At 44.0% G+C, this 10,364-nt stretch overlaps 1 pseudogene; it reads left to right on the top strand.

Moving 5' to 3' along the window:
• Positions 1–5,690: 5,690 nt before the first annotated feature.
• On the top strand, positions 5,691–5,809 carry LOC135052477 (5S ribosomal RNA; annotated as a pseudogene).
• The last annotated feature ends 4,555 nt before the right edge of the window (positions 5,810–10,364 follow it).

The raw sequence follows: 10,364 nt of genomic DNA, 5'->3' as shown, positions 1-10,364 counted from the left end.
ACATTATTTCTCTTCTCAGTGGCTCAGCCCTTGATTGGGCATCACCGTTATGGGAAAGGTCCGACACCCTGCTATCTTCCTACACTGCCTTCGTGTCAACATTCAGGCGCATCTTCGACGAGCCAGGCCGGGTAACCTCAGCTTCATCCGAGATTCTCCGTTTACGCCAGGGGTCACGTACTGTAGGACAATATCTGATACAGTTCCAGATCCTGGCATCCGAACTGGCATGGAACGACGAGGCCCTGTATGCTGCATTCTGGCATGGCTTATCTGAGCGTATTAAAGATGAGTTAGCTACCAGAGACTTACCTTCTAAGTTAGATGAGCTAATCTCACTCTGCACGAAAGTTGATTTACGTTTCAGAGAGAGAGAGCAACTGAGCGTGGAAGATCATCTGCTTCAAAATCTTCTGCTCCTCCTCCTCGTCAACTGTCACCATCTAAAGATGAGCCCATGCAACTTGGCCGTTCCCATTTAACTCCTGCTGAGCGCCGAAGACGTCTCTCCGAGTCTCTCTGTCTCTATTGTGCAGCTCCGTCTCACACCATTAATGCCTGTCCCAAACGTCCGGGAAACTCCAAATCCTAGCTCGCCAAGGAGAGGGCCGGCTAGGAGTAATGATCTCCTCTCCATCTCCTCAAGATTGTAATCTCCCAGTCTCGCTTCAAGTTGCTCAACGTTATCGGAACGTCATTGCCCTCCTTGATTCCGGAGCAGCTGGGAACTTTATTACCGAAGCCTATGTTAAACGGTGGTCCCTACCCACCGAGAGACTTCCTTCGTCCATTTCTTTAACTGCCGTGGATGGCAGCAAAATTTTTGATGCAGTTATTTCTTTAAGGACTCTACCAGTTCGTCTGAGAGTGGGAGTTCTTCATTCCGAACTTATTTCTTTTTTAGTGATTCCAAGAGCCACACATCCTGTGGTCCTGGGCCTTCCATGGCTCCGTCTTCACAATCCTACAATTGATTGGACGACTACGCAAATCCTGGCATGGGGTTCCTCCTGTGCTGAGACATGTTTGTTTAAAGTATTGCCTGTCTGTTCTTCCTCCCCCAGGTCGTCTGATGTTCCACCTCCTCCATATCAAGATTTCACGGATGTGTTCAGTAAAGCTTCTGCTGATATCCTTCCTCCTCATAGAGAATGGGACTGCCCGATTGATCTCGTTCCAGGGAAGGTTCCACCTCGAGGCCGAACTTATCCGTTGTCTCTGCCTGAGACGCATTCTATGGAGGAATATATTAAAGAGAACCTAGCAAAGGGGTTCATTCGACCTTCTTCTTCTCCAGCCGGCGCAGGCTTCTTTTTTGTAAAAAAGAAAGATGGTGGTCTGCGGCCGTGCATCGACTACAGAGGTTTGAACGACATTACCATCAAGAACCGTTATCCTTTACCCCTGATTACTGAGCTCTTTGACAGAGTTAGCGGAGCTACCATCTTTACAAAGCTGGACTTGAGAGGTGCATACAATCTCATCCGGATCCGTGAGGGTGACGAGTGGAAGACCGCCTTTAACACCCGTGACGGACATTATGAGTACCTCGTCATGCCCTTCGGATTGAGCAATGCTCCAGCTGTCTTCCAGCATTTTGTCAATGAGATCTTCAGAGACATTCTATACCGTCATGTCGTGGTCTATCTAGACGATATCCTCATTTTTGCCAACGATTTAGAGGAACATCGTTTTTGGGTTAAAGAGGTTCTGTCCCGTCTCCGTGTCAATCATCTCTATTGCAAATTAGAAAAATGCGTCTTTGAAGTCAAGTCCATTCCGTTTCTAGGGTACATTGTGTCCGGTTCCGGACTAGAGATGGATCCTGAGAAACTACAAGCAATCCAAAATTGGCCGGTACCCTTAACCCTCAAAGGGGTCCAGAGGTTCTTAGGGTTCGCCAACTATTACCGAAAGTTTATACGAGACTTTTCCACCATTGTGGCGCCTATTACTGCTTTCACTAAGAAGGGTGCTAACCCGTCCAAGTGGTCTGAAGAAGCCATGCAAGCATTTCATCTTTTAAAACAAAGGTTCATCTCTGCGCCTGTTCTGAAACAGCCTGACATCGACTCTCCTTTCATCCTAGAGGTGGATGCCTCCTCCGTTGGAGTAGGAGCGGTGTTATCTCAGAGGGCTAAAGATGGCCATTTACATCCTTGCAGTTTCTTCTCACGGAAGTTCTCCCCAGCGGAGCGCAACTATGCCATTGGCGACCAGGAGTTGCTAGCCATCAAGCTCGCTCTAGAGGAGTGGAGATATCTGTTGGAGGGAGCTTCTCATTCAATTACCATCCTTACAGACCACAAGAACCTTTTATATCTGAAAGGCGCACAATGTCTCAACCCTCGTCAGGCCAGATGGGCACTTTTCTTTTCCAGGTTCGACTTTAAACTCCAGTTCTGTCCGGGCTCTCAGAATTGCAAGGCCGATGCCCTTTCCCGCTCATGGGAGCAAGAAAATGAGTCAGAGTCTTCAGACAAGCATCCTATTATAAATCCGTTGGCATTCTCCACGGTAGGGATGGACTCTACGCCCCCATCAGGGAAAAGTTTTGTGAAACCGATGCTAAGGAAGAAGCTCATGCATTGGGCCCATGCTTCCCGTTTTGCCGGACATACAGGTATCCAAAAAACCCTGGAGTTTATCTCTAGGTCCTATTGGTGGCCAACTCTGAAAAAGGACGTCTTGGAGTTTATTGCATCTTGCCCAAAGTGTGCTCAACATAAGGTATCCCGCCAGTCGCCTGCGGGGCAACTGGTTCCACTATCTGTTCCCCGTCGACCTTGGACCCATTTGTCGATGGATTTTATTACAGATTTACCCATGTGCAACAAGTTCAATACCATCTGGGTGGTAGTTGACCGGTTCACCAAGATGGCACACTTCATTCCTCTCACCGGTCTTCCGTCAGCTTCCAAGTTGGCTCAAGTATTCATACAAGAGATCTTCCGACTCCACGGTCTTCCTGAAGAAATTATCTCAGATCGAGGAGTTCAATTCACAGCCAAATTCTGGCGAAGTTTATGTCAAGTCCTCCAAGTCAAGCTAAAGTTTTCCACGGCTTACCATCCTCAGACCAATGGTCAAACCGAGAGGGTGAATCAGGACTTGGAGGCCTTCCTCCGCATCTATGTGTCCTCCTCCCAAGATGACTGGGTTCAATTACTTCCCTGGGCCGAGTTCTGTCATAACAACCAGTATCATTCTTCATCTGCTTCAACACCATTCTTCACTAACTTTGGATTCCAGCCTAAAGTCCCTGAGTTCCAACCGCTTCCAGCAACTTCTGTTCCCGCAGTGGATATCACCTTGCATCAGTTTACCAATATCTGGAAGAGCGTACGATCAGCTCTGCTCAAGGCATCGTTCAGGTACAAGAAGTTTGCGGATAAGAAGCGTCGAGCAGTTCCTGCTCTCAAGGTGGGTGATCGGGTATGGTTATCCACGAAGAATTTGAGGTTAAGAGTTCCCAGTATGAAGTTTGCACCTCGCTATATCGGTCCTTTCAAGATTGAACAAGTCATCAATCCTGTTGCTTACAGACTCCAGTTGCCTCCCTTCTTAAAAATACCCAGGACATTCCATGTTTCCCTGTTGAAACCGCTGATCTTGAATCGGTTTCATTCCTCACTTCCTCCAACTCCGAAAGTCCAAACTCAACGAGGCGTTGAGTATGAAGTGGCCAAGATCCTGGACTCACGTCACCGTTACGGTCAACTACAATATCTTATTGACTGGAAGGGTTATGGTCCTGAGGAACGTTCATGGACCAATGCTTCTGATGTCCATGCTCCTGCCTTGGTCCGGAGATTCCATTCCAAGTTTCCTCAAAAGCCAAAGAAGTGTCCTGGGGCCACTCCTAAAGGGGGGGGGGTGCTGTCACGATCCGGGTATCTGGACGCCATTTCTTACCCATCAGATGCCTCCTAAGGCTGGCTCAGCGCTCCAGGACCGGATCCCATCTGTTATCCTGATGTGTACATTCCTGTATCCTCTCCTGTCACTCTGGGACGCTGTCACAGTAAACGCCATATTACACCTGGCATGGCGTCTCCCGCGGCCTCCGCCGCCGTCCCTGAACTTCTGCATGCAGAGTGTCTGAGTGGCGATTACGTCAGCCGCGGCCTCCGCTGTGTCCGCGTGGTTGGATGTGCATCTGTCAGCCTGGCGCCTCCTGTCTCCGGTGGCCGGTGCCGCCATTACTGTTTTCATTACCACATGGATTACAAACCAAACTTCCCTCCAAGTGTCTGCATGGGCGCAGCCATCTTGGATTCTGTCAGCTGATCATTTCCACCAATCTGTTCTCAGTATTGATAATCTGCATAATTGCCTAGCCAATCCCTTCCTTGCTGCAGGTATAAATACACTGTGCCTGAGCAAGGAAGGCGTCAGTGCTTTGGTTGTCAAACCTAGTTCCTGTTTGTCTCTCTCCTGTGATTGTCTTCCAGGTTCCAGCTCCTGTCTCAAGACTTCCACCATAGAGACCCGCACCAGCATTCCACCTGCGGTGTAGCCTGACTCTCCAATCCATTGTGGATTCATCTGTTTCCAGCTACAACATTACCTGCTTCCAGATCAGCTTCCAGCAGAGTACAGCTTCCCTTAAAGGGCCGGTGTCCTTTCTACACTTTACCACTCTCCACCGGTATTATTATTTCTCCGCTCTCAAGTTCTACATTTCAGTTCATATTTCATCGCTCCCAAGTTCATTTATTATTTAACTGGTTCCAGCCAGTATCCACTCCGTGCTAACAACAGTCTGGTTCCAGCCAGTATCCACAGCAGCCGTTTTATCTTCAGCAACCCAGCTTTTCCTGGAACACCAGCTGGCACAATCCTGGGTTATCTCCATTGCTACAGTCGGGCCTGGTAAGGACTTTCCATCTAGAAGATTATAAGAACTATCTCACACTACCAGTGCCCTGTGGCTCCTGCCATCCTGTAGTACCCAGGAACTGTATTTATTCTTTGCTGACTTTTATGTTTTCTTTTACTGCTGCTGTGTTGCGGAGTTGTCATAATAAACATCATTGACTTTTATCCAAGTTGTCGTGGTCACGCCTTCGGGCAGTTATTATTCATGTTACTTACATGTCCAGGGGTCTGATACAACCTCCCAGGTTCCGGTACATCTCAGCCCCTACAACTGAGGCTGCCTCCCGTCAGCTCAGGCCCTCAGTTGTGACAGTAGCGTTGTTAGGAAAATTAACTTATCCATATCTGTATGCTTTTGGCAGTGTCTAAACATAAAACTATTCAGAGGATTTAAAGTGTGCAGGCATTACTCTTTTGATGTGACATGCAGAAGGTGAAAGGAGCATGAAATGGGTAGCTAGGCACTCTGGGTAGTATATGTGGCGTCCGATTTGCTGAGTTCATCATGTAATACCGTTGCCGGGCAACCTGTGTACAAATGTCCCAGAGTTCCTGGTAACTGTGTTGCGCCACATGGTTCATATTGAATAGTCAATATCTGAAAATTATCTTTTTTGGTCACTGTTGCCAGGCAACTGGAACTAATATGTGCCAAGGTTCCGGACTTCCGCCTTGTGTGACGCGTCTCATGACATGTCTATGTCTGTGTTCATGGATGATATAGTCCTCTGACAGAGTCACGGATCAAGACTGGATAAAATAATATTAAATAAGACTATTTCTGCTGTCATTTACCATCTGACTACCCATGATACGGCCATACCACAGTGGAAACGCCCAATCTCGTCTTATCTTGGAAGCTAATCAGTGGTGGGCTTGGTCAGTAACTGGATGGGGGACCTCCTGTGAATACCGTGTGCTGAATTAAAAGGATGTTGCTAAATATGACAATACCACACTATATTGTAAAATTACCAAATGCACATTTTGGAGCCATATCGTCACATGGACCTGCACCTTTAAGTCATCATAATCAATACACCCCTTCACCTCACACATCCCTATGCATCACCCCATTATCAATTTATTTCCCCATGCCCTTATTTTTTCATTTTTTCAAAGGTGAAAACCACCATTTGAGTTTTCACAGTAATTTATGTATAACATTTTATATAGTGTTATGACACCTCTTTTTATGCACTTGCATATATTCACATAGACTGTGCAGGGTTTTTAATTAGATTGATTATTGCCAGTCTTTATTAATTTGTGACCCGTGATATGGTTGCATTCTTATAAGTCACAAGTATAACACATTTTGTTTGTATTTTATTGTTACAGTGTTGCTTGATGGGTTGGTATAAACATGTAGTTTTGTTTACAGCGTTGCCAAGGTCATGCAGCCAGGAGCCGGGATGTCACTTCCGCCGAGTGCGATAGGCCGCAAATGTGGAGCTGGAGCTGTGGGCAGTGTGACTGAGGACAACGCCGGTGGGGGAGGTCTGAGGGTAAGTTTTAGGTATTTATTGCACTTGTTGTTCACCTGTTGATTTGTCTGAAGAAGGGGAGCACGTCCCCGAAATGTCACCTTGAAATACACGTTTTTTTGATTACAAGCACACTCCGAGTGCCGCCTCATCTTTTATGCAGTATATATATATATATATATATATAAAATGTATATGTGTGTGTAATTCTTTCTTTTCTGTCTATATGACCTATATCTTCATTTATTCCCTATGACACAATATTTGTGTCCTCTCATATGCCTATATATATTCAGATACCCCAATACTCACAATCATAACCTTTTGATTATTTTTCTAGAGAATCTTTCATGCCCTTTTACATATCAGAAATTCGTCACGTGCAATTACTAGAGATGAGCGGGTTCGCTTCCTCGGGATCTGAACCCCCCCGAACTTCACCTATTTTACACGGTTCCGAGGCAGCCTCGGATCTTCCCGCCTTGCTCGGTTAACCAGAACGCTCCCGAACATCATCATCCCGCTGTCGGATTCTCGCGAGATTCGTATTCTATATAAGGAGCCGCGCGTCGCCGCCATTTTCACTCGTGCTTTGGAGATTGAACGGAGAGGACGTGGATGCGTTCTCTCCCTGAAAAACTCCATAATCTGTGCTCAGTGTGCTGAAAATATATGTGCTCATTGTGCTGCAAATAATCTGTGCTCAGTGTGCTGAAAATATCTACGTTCTCTGCCTGAAAATGCTCCATATCTGTGCTCAGTGTGCTGCAAATATCTGATCAGTGTGCTGCATTGTGGGGACAGGGGACCACCAGTATATAATATATATACTTTTCTATAGCTTCTATACTGCTTGTCAGGACACATGGTCACAGTTACACTGCTCTGTACTGATATATACAATAATATATATACTTTTCTATAGCCTCTATACTGCTTGTCAGGACACATGTGTCACAGTTACACTGCTCTGTACTGATATATACAGTAATATATATATACTTTTCTATAGCTTCTATACTGCTTGTCAGGACACACATGTCACAGTTACACCGCTCTGTACTACTACTGATATACAGTAATATATATATATACTTTTCTATAGCTTCTATACTGCTTGTTAGGACACATGTGTCACAGTTATACTGCTCTGTACTGATATATATACAATAATATATATACTTTTCTATAGCTTCTATACTGCTTGTCAGGACACATGGGTCACAGTTGCACCGCTCTGTACTGATATATACACTAATTTTAAATCATTTTCTATAGCTTCTATACTGCTTGTCAGGACACACATGTGTCACAGTTACACCGCTCTGTACTACTACTGATATACAGTAATATATATACTTTTCTATAGCTTCTATACTGCTTGTCAGGACACGTGTCACAGTTACACTGCTCTGTACTGATATATACACAATAATATATATACTTTTCTATAGCTTCTATACTGCTTGTCAGAACACATGTGTCACAGTTACACTGCTCTGTACTGATATATACAATAATTTTAAATCATTTTCTATAGCTTCTATACTGCTTGTCAGGACACACATGTGTCACAGTTACACTGCTCTGTACTGATATATACAATAATTTTAAATCATTTTCTATAGCTTCTATACTGCTTGTCAGGACACACATGTGTCACAGTTACACCGCTCTGCACTGATATACAGTAATATTATATATACTTTTCTATAGCTTCTATACTGCTTGTCAGGACACACATGTGTCACAGTTACACCGCTCTGTACTACTACTGATATACAGTAATATATATACTTTTCTATAGCTTCTATACTGCTTGTCAGGACACACATGTGTCACAGTTACACCGCTCTGTACTGATATACAGTAATATTATATATACTTTTCTATAGCTTCTATACTGCTTGTCAGGACACACATGTGTCACAGTTACACTGCTCTGTACTGATATATACAATAATTTTAAATCATTTTCTATAGCTTCTATACTGCTTGTCAGGACACACATGTGTCACAGTTACACCGCTTTGTACTACTACTGATATACAGTAATATATATACTTTTCTATAGCTTCTATTCTGCTTGTCAGTACACGTGTCACAGTTACACCGCTCTGTACTGATATATACAATAATTTTAAATCATTTTCTATAGCTTCTATACTGCTTGTCAGGACACATGTGTCACAGTTACACCGCTCTGTACTACTACTGATATACAGTAATATATATACTTTTCTATAGCTTCTATACTGCTTGTCAGAACACATGGGTCACAGTTAAACCACTCTGTACTGATATATACAATAATTTTAAATCATTTTCTATAGCTTCTATACTGCTTGTCAGGACACACATGTGTCACAGTTACACCGCTCTGTACTACTACTGATATACAGTAATATATATACTTTTCTATAGCTTCTATACTGCTTGTCAGGACACGTGTCACAGTTACACCGCTCTGTACTGATATATACAATAATTTTAAATCATTTTCTACAGCTTCTATACTGCTTGTCAGGACACATGTGTCACAGTTACACCGCTCTGTACTGATATATACAATAATTTTAAATCATTTTCTATAGCTTCTATACTGCTTGTCAGGACACACATGTGTCACAGTTACACCGCTCTGTACTACTACTGATATACAGTAATATATATACTTTTCTATAGCTTCTATACTGCTTGTCAGGACACATGTGTCACAGTTACACCGCTCTGTACTGATATATACAATAATTTTAAATCATTTTCTATAGCTTCTATACTGCTTTTCAGGACACACGTGTCACAGTTACACCGCTCTGTACTACTACTGATATACAGTAATATATATACTTTTCTATAGCTTCTATACTGCTTGTCAGGACACATGTGTCACAGTTACACTGCTCTGTACTGATATATATATACAATAATATATATACTTTTCTATAGCTTCTAGTATTACAGTGCAGCATTTTGGTGACCAACCGCATACATATATAGTACAGTACAGTAGGCCATTGCTATTGATATATTACTGGCATATAATTGCACACATTAAAAAATGGAGAACAAAAATGTGGAGGGTAAAATAGGGAAAAATCAAGATCCACTTCTACCTCGTGCTGAAGCTGCTGCCACTAGTCATGGCCGAGACGATGAAATGCCATCAACGTCGTCTGCTAATGCCGATGCTCAATGTCATAGTAGAGAGCATGTAAAATCCAAAACACAAAAGTTCAGTAAAATGACCCAAAAATCAAAATTAAAAGCGTCTGATGAGAAGCGTAAACTTGCCAATATGCCATTTACGACACGGAGTGGCAAGGAACGGCTGAGGCCCTGTCCTATGTTCATGGCTAGTGGTTCAGCTTCACATGAGGATGGAAGCACTCATCCTCCCGCTAGAAAAATGAAAAGACTTAAGCTGGCAAAAACACAGCAAAGTACTGTACGTTCTTCTAAATCACAAATCCCCAAGGAGAGTCCAATTGTGTCGGTTGCGATACCTGACCTTCCCAACACTGGACGGGAAGAGCTTGCGCCTTCCACCATTTGCACGCCCCCTGCAAGTGCTGGAAGGAGCACCCGCAGTCCTGTTCCTGATAGTCAAATTGAAGATGTCACTGTTGAAGTACACCAGGATGAGGATATGGGTGTTGCTGGCGCTGAGGAGGAAATTGACAAGGAGGATTCTGATGGTGAGGTGGTTTGTTTAAGTCAGGCACCCGGGGAGACACCTGTTGTCCGTGGGACGAATATGGCCATTGACATGCCTGGTCAAAATACAAAAAAAGATCACCTCTTCGGTGTGGAATTATTTCAACAGAAATGCGGACAACAGGTGTCAAGCCGTGTGTTGCCTTTGTCAAGCTGTAATAAGTAGGGGTAAGGACGTTAACCACCTAGGAACATCCTCCCTTAAACGTCACCTGGAGCGCATTCATCAGAAGTCATTGACAAGTTCAAAAACTTTGGGTGACAGCGGAAGCAGTCCAC

This window comes from Pseudophryne corroboree, chromosome 2 (assembly GCF_028390025.1).
Source record: "Pseudophryne corroboree isolate aPseCor3 chromosome 2, aPseCor3.hap2, whole genome shotgun sequence".
Taxonomy (NCBI): Eukaryota; Metazoa; Chordata; class Amphibia; order Anura; family Myobatrachidae; genus Pseudophryne; species Pseudophryne corroboree.
This window is presented reverse-complemented; position numbering and strand designations above follow the sequence as displayed.